Source organism: Amblyomma americanum, chromosome 5, assembly GCF_052857255.1.
Source record: "Amblyomma americanum isolate KBUSLIRL-KWMA chromosome 5, ASM5285725v1, whole genome shotgun sequence".
Classification (NCBI taxonomy): Eukaryota; Metazoa; Arthropoda; class Arachnida; order Ixodida; family Ixodidae; genus Amblyomma; species Amblyomma americanum.
In genome coordinates this window covers 188,911,716-188,924,163 of record NC_135501.1, presented here as the reverse complement: position 1 = coordinate 188,924,163, position 12,448 = coordinate 188,911,716, and the positions used below count along the sequence as shown (strand labels likewise).

The 12,448-nt window shown below is 50.8% G+C and overlaps 1 protein-coding gene across 3 annotated transcripts in view; it reads left to right on the top strand.

Moving 5' to 3' along the window:
* The window catches only part of mbt (serine/threonine-protein kinase PAK mbt), a 50,148-nt gene that overhangs the window by 9,183 nt on the left and 28,517 nt on the right, over positions 1–12,448 (top strand). The gene's annotated exons all lie outside the window — the stretch shown is intronic.

The following is a 12,448-nucleotide window of genomic DNA, read 5'->3' as shown; positions in this document are numbered from 1 at the left end:
GAGAGTTGAAGCGATTTAAATCGATAAAACGCCGATTATGTCGCAGTTTTTGTGTGCCTCACTCACGTGATCTCGTACCCGTGGACTGCAGTCAGGCCTGGAGTACCGAAGCACAAGTGTCATTCCACGATGGTTGCGATCCAAGCAGGTTTACAAAAAAAAAAAAATTCTACCCCTCTTTCGCGTTCGACTAGAAAGCGACCCCCGAGCTACCCCGAGCAATTCTAGGATTAGGCATTGTGTCCGCGACCAAAGCTTCCGTCTTCGGTTTCCGGGGTTGGGGGTTAACAACCTGACCGGAATTCTTCGTGCAGTGACACAGCACAGGGACAAAAACCCATCCCTTTCCCTTTCCTGAAAGCTAAACATTTCGACAAAGTTGCCTCTCTGTTTGGGAATAACACAGTAATACCCTCGTCACACGGCATTCCTCGAAGGCCTTTCCAGCAAAGGCACCTTTTTTTCACTAAAGGAGCGAAAGCTTCAAGGAGCAGCGACGCTGCTACACGGTGCAGTCCAAAGGTGAAACAGTCGTTGAGGCCTAGCATCTGCTGCTGTTCTCGAGCCGGCTGAAGTGAGTGTGTTAAAATTAAACTGGGGAATTCGGTTCATTCGTTGGGCTTAGACTTTTTTTTCATTCTAATTGCTTGCTTGAAAGAACTACAACAGCTGCTCTCATCAGCAGCAGCAGGTTTTGTGTATTGCCTTGGCCACCAGGTGCACTCGGTGTTGCTGCAACACTTTTACTGTCTTGAAGTATGGGCGTAACATATAAACACCCGTACAAAAAGCAAAGCCAGACACAACTTTCGAATTTTTTAAAGACGTGTTTTCAAACATTGTTGGCTGCATCTACTTTTTTTTTTCATTGCTGCTACTTTTTGACGTTGGATGGCACTGCAATCGCAGGTTCTCGAAGGCCGCGCCTTTGGGCTCCAAAGGTCTCGGACGGGGGCCTTCGCCTCCAAGGCCCTTAGCGGCAAAGGCGCAACAGTTGTGCCGTGTAGTTGCACACCTTACGCCTTCGGATACAAGGACCCGATTCTCAAATGCCTTTGCGGTGCCCGTGTGACAGGGGTATAAATTGTGAGGCATTTCCCCTTTCTGCGTAGCCTTGGCTTCAGTGCTGACAGAAAGTTACAACCGCTCGCTGTTCGGTCGCTGAAACTGAAACTACTTTGGGGGGGGGGGGGGGGGGGGACGCGTGACTTATTAACTGGGCCTAGGCGAATTCAACGCTGTGATCGTGTTTACTAGCACCGTTGTAAAGAAAGAAATACGCGGTGAGAAATTCGCTGCCTCCACCTCTGTAAAAATTAAGACAGCCGTTCTGCTGTGCGGGGACTATCATCAATTCATTTTGAAAGCGATACATAGAGCGTGTACGGGCTTCCATCTCGACAAGCTGATTGATTGATTTAAATGGCGCTGTCACGAAGGCCTTATTCATGGGAGAAAGGAAATGTCGGGTTAAATGACGCGTGTCGGTGGCAGAGTATACCGTGCCATTGCGTGCGTATGCTTTTAGGCGGCAGTTGCGCGCATCGAAGCAATACTTCGGGGGTGAATCGGCCGAGGCGTTCTGAAAAGGACTCAGTCGAGCGGAACGAGGGAAACACGCTGCCGAAGCGAGCGCTGTACTACCTTGTTTGCGGTGAAGGGGGGATGTATCGAAGCAGGGTTCTCCGGAGAACAGTTGGACCCTGTCCACTACTCATTCCGAGATGTGCACGACCTGTGTGCTTTGGCCGACGCCGAGAAAGGCGATCCCCTCTCTCCAAGGTCAGGGGCGAGGCCGAGGGCCCTTCAGTCGCGGAGAGCGAGATCGGAGCTTAGAACGACACCCGCCGCGGTGGCTCAGTGGTGAGGGCGCTCGACTACTGATCCGGAGTTCCCGGGTTCGAACCCGACCGCGGCGGCTGCGTCTTTATGGAGGAAAAACGCTAAGGCGCCCGTGTGCTGTGCGATGTCAGTGCACGTTAAAGATCTCCAGGTGGTCGCAATTATTCCGGAGCCCTCCACTACGCACCCCTTTCTTTTTTCTTCTTTCACTCCCTTCTTTATCCCTTCCCTTACAGCGCGGTTCAGGTGTCCAACGATATATGAGACAGATACTGCGCCATCTCCTTTCTCCAAAAACCAATAACAATAACATAGAACGACCGTTCAATTCGATCATGTCAGGCCTGCGCCTCTTTCGACTCACTTTGTAAGTAATGAACCTCGTTGTGCCCGATAAGTTTTCCACGTTAATTAGCGCGTTTTTTTCTCAGTTTTCCTGTGGATGCTTGATACCAGTAATGAATGCATTCATGAGAAATGCAGAAGTAAGTTTGTGTTTGTTGGCCCACTCGTCCCTTTCATAATTACTCGTTCCTGTGCGTCAATTTGTCGTGCTGTTTATTTTTGTATATCCGCGACAGTAGTAGTAGTAGTGGATAGCAGGCAGAACGGAGAAATGAAATGAAAGGTGAGGGGACAGGAAGAGAGTATAGGGGGAGAGAGGATCTATATGCAAGTGTTCTATTTACGCATGTACAGATCGGGCGCGTGGGATGTGCGTAATCGAAAAGGACAGCGTGTTTAGTTTTTTTTTTTGGGGGGGGGGGGGGGGCCGTAGGGGAGGGCTGAATTTCCGAATTGCTGCGTGGCGTTGTCAAGTGGTATATGCATGCGAACGAGCGCATTCCGCGGGGCTTTTTCTCGTCTGCGCTCACGTGGAAAATAAATAAACGATAATTACTTTTTGGTGACACAAATATTTATACTGAGCTTTGTTCCGTGTCATTGCCGCTCGGCGCTATGTTATGCACGCTGTGGCGATGCCGGTACACAGGAAAAGGCGCGCGAGAATACCCCCCCCCCCCCTTCAAAAAAAAATGTGGATTAGCCCAGCTAATCCAGGATATACAAAGCAAAAGCGAGATTGAGGTCTCCACTGACCCACGGAGCCGGTTGTGCGCCTTTCCTTTCGTGAAAATGAACGGTCTGCAGAGTTGTCAACGCCAATGAACTCTATGAACGTCGTCGGTTCACTTGTTTCGTTTGGTTTTTGAGGAAAGGAAATGGCACAGTAACCGCCTCACATATCTCGGGGGACACACGAACCGGGCCTTAAAGGAGGGAGGGAAAGAGAAGACTGAAAATTGTTTTTTGGGGAAAGGAAATGACGCAGTATCTGTCCATATATCGGCGGACAGTTGGATTTTGAGGAAAGGCGCAGCGGCGGAACACCTGTGGCTCGGTGCTACTAGTGGCGCATGCGCAGTAGTGACTAGGGAGCGAGAGATAGAAAATTTGCAGTGGCTTAGCTGGGCTATGCCAGCATATGCGTAGCGAAATCTAAGGCATAGCATGGTTAGCCTTTGTTAATCTTGATTCCAAGTCCAAGTTAGTCTGGTTGTCTAGCTATGTTGTCGCATTAAAGACGACACAACTGTGATTGCGGCGCACGCGAACTCTCCTTTTCAATCCTGTGACATCTTATCACGCATGCGACGCAGCTGGCGAAGCGAGTGGAGGCGAGCGCAACGAGGTACGCGGTGTGACGTCATACCAAACGGCAGCGGCGGCGAGCCGCGCGGTGTGACGTCATGCCAGATGGCGCGCCGAGCGCGCAAGACAGTAACCGTCTCGCATATCTCGGGTGGACACCCGAACCGCGCCGTAAGGGAAGGGATAAAGGAGGGAGGGAAAGAAGACAGAGAAAATTGAAAGTTGCATTTTGAGGAATTTCGAATCCGACCGCGGCGGCTGCGTTTTTATGGAGGAAAAACGCTAAGGCGCCCGTGTGCTGTGCGATGTCAGTGCACGTTAAAGATCCCCAGGTGGTCGAAATTATTCCGGAGGCCTCCACTACGGCACCTCTCTCTTCTTTTCTTCTTTCACTCCCTCCTTTATCCCTTCCCTTACGGCGCGGTTCAGGTGTCCAACCATATATGAGAGATATACTGCGCCATTTCCTTTCCCCAAAAACCAATGATATATATTTTGAGGAAAGGCGCGGCGCTGCGCAGCGGCGGATTACCGGTGGCTCGGTGCTACTATAGTGGCGCATGCGCCGTTGTGACTAGGGAGCGAGAGAGAGAAATGCGCCGTGTGTCGTCACTGCTCCTCGCGCATGCGCAACACGGCTCTCCAGGAATCGCGCGAAACTGCTCAACCTGCGGCCAGCAAAGCTTTCGCTTTAAAAATGGTTCAGGATATGACGCCGTCACGGTGGCGCCGATGGGTTGGTTGTTCGCGCAACTTTATAATCGAGGCTCTCTAGGTGTGTTGAGACGGTCTCGATCGTAGCGAATTGCTGAATGCTAAATAGGACTAAACAGGAACGCTAAATGGGCATGGGAAGAGCATGTAATGCGAAGGCTAGGTAACCGATAGTCGTTAAGGATAACAGACTGGATGCGGCAGCGGGTCATGTGGGAAAATTAGATGGGGAAGTTTGCGGGGATGAGGTGGCGGTGGTGGTGAAAACATTTATTAATCATAGAGAGGGGTGTTGGGCGTCGTGACCTGAAGGGTCACGCCGCGTCGCGACCTGAAGGGTGGCCGCAGCTGGCACTGGACAGGGGGTGATTGGAGATATGTAGGAGAGGAATTTGTCCTGCAGTGGGCGTAGTGGGTGATGATGGTGAAATAGGGGACGCTGTGTCGCTGCCGTAATGCGTTTTAGGTGCCGACTTTGTAATCTCGTCATTATCACTGAAAAAAAAAATGGCATTTTCTAGCCCCATTATTACGAATTTTGCGAGCCTTCTGTTGCAGGCGTTGCTGCGTCCATGCTATAGTGTAGCTTTCATTCTTGCTTCGGATTATCGCGCGTCTTTGTCTGCGCGCGATAAGAAGTTAAAAGCTACGCCTCGGCTCTGAGGCCGCGCCTCGGCCGATTGGCTTATCTCGATTGCTGGCGGGGTTCGTAAAGACAAAGCGAAATAATCTTACCTTCTACATTTTGCCCGCATGCAAACGCGGCCGCTGCGACGAGGAGTCGAACCTTCCGACCTTCGCCCATCATTGGGGCGGGCGATATCTCTAGGTGCGTGTATATAGTAGAGGTGTACTAGAGGCCCAGATTTGTTTTACAGCGATAGCTGTTATAGGCGCCCGTCCCTGGCTTTCTCGTCGGCGTAACCGGTCAACCTGGGTCGAATGAGCCTACGGGTGGCCCTGTTTGGAACAGCCGCCTGCCAGTGCGGGGGTGCATCACGTGACCACCACACCTCTGCGATATGACGTCACTTCTTTTCTACCTCAAAATACCCCTAAAAATTGAACGCCTAAACAGCTATCGCTGAATCTCGTGTTGCATAGTCGTAATCCCTACCGCGGCGGCTGCGTTTTTATGGAGGAAAAACGCTAAGGCGCCCGTGTGCTGTGCGATGTCAGTGCACGTTAAAGATCCCCAGGTGGTCGAAATTATCCCGGAGCCCTCCACTACGGCACCTCTCTCTTCCTTTGTTCTTTCACTCCCTCTCTTATCCCTTCCCTTACGGCGCGGTTCAGGTGTCCAACGATATGAGACAGATGCTGCGCCATTTCCTTTCCTCAAAAAACCAATTATTATTAATAGTCGTAACCGTCCTGTGAGTTTTTACTTCGGCATCGAGAGAAAAATTTCGATAATATTGTGGTGTAACTTCCTTTATGCGAGGATCGGGAAGTGAACAAAAAGAAAAAAAGTGTGCTCCTCGCTCTTATTTGGGAAGCAGTCGTTCACTGTACCTGTAAAATAAGGGTTCCCATTGGCAATGCGTCGACGTGTACTTTCGCCGGTTGCACGATGTGTTCGGCGAAGTGCTGACAGCCGAAGCCCTCGCTCGACCGCAAGCGATTCCTGGAAAGCGGTGGGGGACGCACACGTGGTGTGGCGCAATCGCTCGACCGGCCAACATGCCAGTGCCGGCCGGCCCTGCGGAGGGTCAATTGATGCGGCTGTTGCGTGCCACGTGCCGCGCTGGTGTCGTCAACCCACGGGCCGGCGACGCAACATGGGCGCGTTGTGAAACAAAAGAGGGGGGGGGGGGGGGGTGGCGTGCGTCGCCTTGCGAAGTGACCATTTCTCGGCATGCTGTCTTGCGGAAGACCAGTGCGGAGACGTCGCGCCCCGCCGTGGTCGCCCGGTAGCGTACGCAGGGTTTGCAGGGAGCGGAAAAGCGGTCTACTCTGGCTCCGAATAAGCCAAAACTGTTAGTCACATTATGCTGTAATTTACAGCTTGCAGAATATTGAGAGAGAGAGAAACAACACATATTAGCACCCGTTGAAGAGGTTGACGGGGATCCGAGGCGCAGCTCGGTCCCAGCCACGTCCTCCCGGGACCTCAGCCGTCGACCGGGATCTCCAGGATCTCAGCAGCTGCCAGGGCGAGACGGATGACTTCACGTCGTGCCTGTTCTTCCAGTTCTGTCAGGTTCTCCACACAGCTAGGACACGTCCGTATACGGGTCGTGTCCGCTATGACCTCGCAACGCCTGCACCTGGGGCTAAAAATCTCCGGGTGCCACTTGCTACGTTTGGAAATACTGTGGATTGAGCGCATATTTCCCGAACGAAAAACCCCGTTCACAGACGTCATTTTCGCGTTCTTGTTTGAACCGCACATCTCCAACCAAAAATGTTAACTTTAACCCAACGTTTCGAAGCCCACTCGGCTCCTTCACCAGGGGTGACTGAGGGCAGTAGCTAGCGTCTTTTAAGTATGGAGGGGGGGGGGGGGGGGTCAAAGGAACGACCCAGACAGGCAAATATGTCAAAATGTTTAGTTTTCAATTGTTTGAACCGGAAAGTGCGGAGATGGCTCTTCATCTGCATGAGAGGGAAGTTGTTGAAAGGACGCAGTAGTGTAGCCCCAGAAAGCTTTCCAGTGAGTCCGAAGTTTCCACTGACTCTAGTGCCGGAGTGAGACAGAGGTGCACTCCAGTCCACTTTTTGAGGGAAGGCGCAAAAACGTCGAGGAAGAGAGTGGAGGACGAGTCACGCCTTTCCATCTCAATACCTTCTGTGGCATTCCTATGAACGCCATCGTCGCCCCCCCTCCCCCCCAGCACAGGTCTCTAGCGTTTCCTCAGTAAATACTCGCTCTCTCCCCTTTTGAGTTTAGTAACAGGGATTCGAACGCCAGGAGAAAGTCGAGATAGGTACAGGTGCCTTCCAAGTGTAAACGAAAGGCAATGTTACCAAAAAAAAAATTAATTTCATCGCCTTTATTTCATGCATCCTGGAATAGACGTATGCTTCCTAATTTTCATTTTGTGAAGTGCACAGTGCACCCGCAAATCTCGACCACCACGTTTTGAATTCAAAGAAATGTTTTTTTTTTTCGATAGTCTCGCCTTTCATTTTCTTTTGACGGTGATTGTACAGTAATGCAAGAGAATGCACCATTGTACCCTTAGGACGAATGTCCTTATACACCGATCCTCGAAAGCTGGTGGTAACCAGTGGGGCTTCGGGTTCACGCAGGTTAAGGGGCATCCACCCTCTCCTTTTCTATACAATGGAGGGCTATTTTCCCTCACGCTAAGTTCTTTTTTGTTGGCAGAGCAGGAAGTGAAAACGTGGTCTGTGAACGAGGGTTTTTGGCTGCAAAAATTTTCCTGCAAGTCAGCTTTCCTGTAATTCTGCAGGCTTGGCGCGTGCGCAGGTCATTACTGGAAAAAGGTTGTAGCAAGTAAAACCATACATCATTCCTTCAAAAAAAAACTTCATCATTCATTATTCAAAACAACGATGACGAAATATGCCCCCGTAAAGCCCAGAAAACCTGCGCCAAAATCCTCTTTCTAATCGGAAATGATCCGGATCCCACGGATCGAAATGAGCCAAATCCACTCTGGAGAGCCGTCTTTGTCAGCTTGTGCCTCGTAGCTTTTTGCTGTTTTAAGCGTGGTAACATTTAGTCCTTTTCCAGCGCTAGTTTACGATTAACTAGCCGTGGCGACGTAGCAGCGTTCGCGGCCTGTCGTGAAACCCCTGAATGAGACTCCTGTAGTGTTAATAATTTAATAATTGTTTTTTGGGGGAAATGAAGTGGCGCAGTATCTGTCTCACATATCGTTGGACACCTGAACCGCGCCGTAAGGGAAGGGATAAAGGAGGGAGTGAGAGAGGAAAGGAAGAAAGAGGTGCCGTAGTGGAGGGCTCCGGTATAATTTCGACCACCTGGGGATCTTTAACGTGCACTGACATCGCACAGCACACGCACAGCACTGCATGCGTGAAGTGTTCGCGCATGCTTTTGCCATGCCTCGCTCCCGGAATGCCGCGACATCACGTGCTTCGTTTGCTTCTTTCCGCGCCTCATGCATGGCTAATTTTTTTTTTTTACTCTAGCGTTAACCTCCTTCGGTTTACGTCAAGCAAACGGGTGCAGCAACACGTTCTCCCCAAACATTATACCTTTCGCCGCAAAAGCGAGAAAAGTTGAGGAGCAGGCTTTGGCGCTTTGCCGGGATTGAGTTGAGCCTTGAACGCGTGGCTGCATGAACCAAAAAGAAAAAAGAAAATTAAGGGCACTCCGAGGAGGAAGTTCACCCTGGCCTTAAAACAGCCAAGACGGACAAAACTGACACGCGTCGCTCCGTGCCAGAGCAGTGCGCTGTGTTCAGGAAGACCGAAACTGGTGGTGGTTACTTAGGGGTATCCTGGGGAGCGGATACTGGACGCGGGTTATGTTGCCCAGTTGGTTGGAGCACTCTTGGCGTCCGGGGGGGGGGGGGGGGGGGATTGTTGCTGTCGAGGCTGGTTGGTGGCTCGTGGTGTACAGGAACGGACGGTACGAAGTTCAGGGAATGCAACGAAAAGAGAAGGGCGCAGTAAAAAGCGCGTTGTCAGGCTTCTTCCCTTTGTTCCTTTCTTTTCTACAGCGATAGTTGTGTACCTTCGCCCGTTGCGACTGCGAGCGAGTCTCTCCGGTGATTCAGCGACTTTGCCAAGTGGCGACGGGGGTGTGTGGGGATAGTGGGTTTGGCGAACAGCCAACGTAATTCTTCCCCTAAAACTGCGTTCCGTCATTACGGCTTGTCTTTTGTGCTTTGTTTTTTGAATTCGCGGGGAATTCGAAGGTTCTGAAACGAACGACGGGCCTGCGCCCTGTGCCGTTGATTCGTGAGCGGGCTTGTTTCGCTCCGCGCCACCCCATGAACTTGGTAAACCTCCATTCACTGAACCTGCTCTGCTGCATGTGACATTTTTTTGAAGATTTTCCTGTCCATTTTATTGCCCGAATTTCATGCCAATTCCCCGAGCCTATCTCTTCCCCTTGGGGCTCGCCAACCAGCGGAGATGGAGAGGAGAAAGGGGAATAATAATTGGTTTTGGTGGAAAGGAAATGGCGCAGTATCTGTCTCATATATCGGCAGACACCTGAACCGCGCCGTAAGGGAAGGGATAAAGGAGGGAGTGAAAGAAGAAAGCGGTGCCGTAGTGGAGGTCTCCGGAATAATTTCGACCACCTGGGGATCTTTAACGTGCACTGACATCGCACAGCACACGGGCGCCTTAGCGTTTTTCCTCCATAGAAACGCAGCCGCCGCGGTCGGGTTCGAACCCGGGACACAATAATAATATAATAACTGGTTTTTGGGAAAAGGAAATGGCGCAGAAGTGAAGGCCATCTATTCAAGATAGCGCTGTGTAAGTGCAGTGTGCGTAGGGGGGGGTGACGATCTCGTAATACAATGAACTGTTCGAGATGCCGTGCCCTTTCCTGTGGTAATGCGATGATGTCTGATGCACGGGCGTGGCCGTTTCGAGAACGCTGGGCGGCCGTTATTATTACTACTTTTACTTTTTTTTTACCACTGATGTGCGGCGCAGTGCTAACGTGCTAACCTCCGTTCTTCTCTCATTTTGTCGCCGTGCCCGGCTGTCGAACCCGCAGCCGCAGAAAGAGCCGCGGCGGGTGCCAGCGCTTACATACATACCTGTGATCCACGCCGGCGTAATGGGAGTCGTAAGAAACCGCGCCCCCCTCCGCGAGGTGTGCGGCGATGGCACCGACCCGCGAAAAAAAAGAGTTGCTCTCTCTCTCTCTCTAGAACGCGCGTCGAAGATAAGGACGAACGCTGATATGCATGAAAGGCAGAAGGACGCCGGAGTACTCCGTGCAGAGAGCAGCGCCGAGTCGGCGGCTTCCGTAAATCACACGACGCCCTCCGCTCCACTTGTCTCGCCCATCTCGGCTTCGCTGTGTGTGTCCCTTCGCAACGCATGTGTGCATATCGGAGCAGGGGGGGAGGCAGTTTGCTTAGCAATTGCTCGCGCGTGCCCGCCGCGCCGTTTGGGCGTGGGCGTTTTTCGCGCGACGACGCTGACGGCGCCCAGGCAGCAGGCGAGAGCCAGCCGAAGAGCGCGGGCATGCATGCAACCAAAGCAAAAAAGAAAGACAAGGTAGTTGCGAGACTACGCCTTCTGGAATGCGGCTCCTGCCGGCGCCGCAGAGCGCGCGCGCGCCGCGCGCTTTGGCGTGTCGCGCTGAGCGAGCGAAAGAAGCAGAAAACGACTGCAGCGCTGCTGCCGGCCCTTGTCAGGGAGCCGCACTCGGCGCTGGGAGAGCCCGGGGAGCCCCGCGATAAAGGCTACGCGGCCCCGCACCGGCGCCGGCTGTTTGTTTGGTCGGCGTGCAAACAAACGCCCCATTCCGCCGGCGCCCCTCGCAGCTGCTAGTCGACCGGGAATTAGTAGCGACGCGAGCGAGCTCGGGCTTCGGCCTCCGCCCGCGGAGGGCGCCCCCCAGCTGAGCCAGCGGTTCTGCCGATAGCGCTGACCGAGGGTCGTATGTGCGGGGACTTTGGCCTCGGTATTGGGACTCTTCTGTTTCTGTGTGTTGCCTCGGGAGTGGGACTGGGAAGGTGGGGCGCTGCGAGCTAGTCACATTTCGCTGTTGCGGCATCGCGAACCAAAGCAGGAAGACCGAACGCTTTTTTTCTCTGTTGTATTGCTTGTGGCAGTAGCAAGCAGCTGCGCGTTTGCCCGCAGTTGTTGTTGTAGCAGCTGGTGCTTTATGTCATGCCACATGAGAGGGTGCCAACAAGGAGAGCACCGGTGTGTGTGTATGTGTGTGTTCCTCTGTGACCTCGTTTTCTTGTCGCACTATCTGAGCCAGTGCTTGATAGCTGCGGCCTTTTCATTCTGATTCCCTCAGCTTTTATTACATTATTTTCATGTTAGCATGTGTAGAAACTGCACTAAGACAGCGGGAAACCATTGTCAGTGTAGCGCGCAATTGTCGAGATTGGTTGAATTTGAAGGTGTCAAAAATGTTATCTTGTGGAAGAGGTGTTAAGCGCTGTGATGTAGGGTTCATGGTTGCCATTACGTATAAAGTTCCCCGTACCATGGGAGCTTCTATTTCACTCTTCAGTCTTCACATGCAATACACTCGGCCGAGGTTCCAGTTTGATGGTGCAAACATTGCTACTACATTGCGTACTTTCTAAGAGTAATCCACTGAAGAAATCCATGGACTTTTTGTTCTTTGCATTCACGAGCTTATGCCCTTGGGGAACACCCTGGAAACATGATGAACCTGAACCTTTATACACGTAGCCTTTATCAAAATATCATAAGTTAATCTACAGGCATTAAAATATCTACAGGTGGAGATATTTTAATGCATGACTTATCTTTGAGCACATTTCCAGTGCAAGTTGTAGAATTCCCTCGGAAGTAAAAACTTTAATTTGTGCTTAGTGCATGCAAAAACTTAGTTTTATTATGAAATCTTCAAAAGCATTTATATTTGTTTCTGCTTAGAATTTCCAATTAATTTAGCTAGTATTAGTTGTACAGAGTCAACAAAAAAGTTGCAAACACAGAACTGGCCATCTCCAAGTCTGTTCAGATGTTTTGCTGCTAGACCCAACCAGATATTTTAATGCATGACTTATCTTTGAGCACATTTCCAGTGCAGGTGGTAGGATTCCCACAGAAGTAAAAACTTTCATTTGTGCTTAGTGCATGCAAAAACTTAGTTTTATTATGAAATTTTCAAAAGCGTTTATATTTGTTTCTGCTTAGAATTTCCAATTGATTTAGCTAGTATTACTTGTACAGAGTCAATAAAAGGAGTTGCAAACACAGAACTGGCCATCTCCAAGTCTGTTCAGATGTTTTGCTGCTAGACCCAATAGATTATATCTTGTGCAGTGGTCCCTAATTGTTATAAAGGCAATCTGCATTATTGTCAGTCATACAATAAAGCAACAAGATTTTATTCACGCAGTTTGAGCGTGCAGCCAAGTGCTTCTTTGATTTGTTTGCAGTTGTTTCAATTGACTTCACAATCCAGTGGCATGTTACTATAGTCAAAAAATTTACTTTTCCTAGGTCAGTGAGCATGCACAATGCTTTATTTGCAGTCATTTGCCCCAGCTTTGGCTTTCAACTGTGACAAAAGGACTATAGACACCTCATATTAGTTGTTTTCTTTTCCATAACAATACAT